We start from the raw sequence: 1,314 nt of genomic DNA, 5'->3' as shown, positions 1-1,314 counted from the left end.
TCGGATGAAGACGAAGACTGTATTTCCGCAATCTGTCAAACACTTTCTTCAAATTCACGGTCTTCTTAAGCCCAAGACTTGGCGATCGTGTCATCGACATAGATAGACCTCCATTTCCTTGTGAATCATATCATGAAACAGCGCAGTCATGGCTCGCTGGTACGTCGCCCCGGCATTCTTTAGACCAAACGGCATCACCTTGTAACAGAACGTGCCCCCCTATCCGATATGGTGATAAACGCTCTGTCTTCCTCGGCCATCTTGATCTGGTTATATCAAGAGAAAGCATCCATAAAGGACAGCATCCCATGTCCAGCGGTGTTGTCCACCAGAACATCGATGTGCGGAAGAGAAAAAGAATCTTTTCGGCTTGCCTTGTTTAGGGTCTTTTGACTCACGGAACCTGCTTTATGAGGGAAAAACCGTTCTCGAAAAGCGTGACCATCCCGTTGAATCTCGTTACCCTCCCGTGTGGTTATGGGGGCGCGCCCGCTTTCCACTATTATGGAGCCGGGCCGCAAGCAAGTGAATGCGATCCCGCCCTCCATCAGCCGGTGTGTGTGAGCTTCGCTCCTTATAGCTCTACACCGCCGCCGGCCACTTTAGCTCCTCTACCATATGATTCATTCTTTGGAAGTTAGGCACGTGACTCGATAGCGCAGGCACAAGACCTTTGAATGCAAACAAAGAATGGCGAGACCGCATATAGTTTGGAACCCAAGCTTACCTTATTATTATTCAAAGGGGAAGGTTTGATAAAGGAGCTTTTAAGCCCTTTTGCTGAATTGTTGGTCCGCAGCCCCGCCCTATAGAATGAATAAGTAGAATGAATAAGGAGAGGCCTGTTGATGACCGAGCCACTCTTATACTACTCCTTACCTCAACCCCCCCCTTGTCACTTAAAGGGCGAAGTCGCTGAAGCGAGTCTAAAGGCCAAAGAGTGATCTTTGAACGCTACTACGCATCCTTACTAATAGTATAGTGTAAGGTAGGTTTGGGTATAGCAGGACTTGAACCTGCGACCATTAGGTTAAAAGCCCAATGCTCTACCAACTGAGCTATACACCCCCAAAATATATAGTAAAAAATAAGGATTGGTGCGGAAAAAAAAGGGGGCAGCCGCGGTCGAACTCTAATTCTGGAAAAAAGTCGGGGCCCCTTTTCCAAGTCTACCAGATAGAAGATGATAGAGGGCCATATCGTTGCGTTGGACAAGACGGCGCCGTCTCACTTCGAGTTCCTTCCTTCGTAGTAAAATCAGATGATACGCTTCGGCGATGTTACCTACCAAATTTAAGGCCTGCTAGGTGATCG

General features: G+C 47.9%; 1 non-coding gene across 1 annotated transcript; it reads right to left on the bottom strand.

The window, feature by feature from the left end:
• Positions 1–995: 995 nt before the first annotated feature.
• tRNA-Lys (UUU) lies at positions 996–1,068 on the bottom strand. The gene has a single exon. It is a non-coding gene; the product is annotated as a tRNA-Lys (tRNA).
• Between the last annotated feature and the right edge of the window lie 246 nt (positions 1,069–1,314).

This window comes from the organism of the source record quoted next, mitochondrion (genome assembly GCF_042453785.1).
Source record: "Malus x domestica mitochondrion, complete genome".
In the NCBI taxonomy this organism is placed as follows: Eukaryota; Viridiplantae; Streptophyta; class Magnoliopsida; order Rosales; family Rosaceae; genus Malus; species Malus domestica.
Note: the sequence above shows the minus strand (reverse complement) of the source record. Positions and strands in the feature narration are given on the sequence as shown.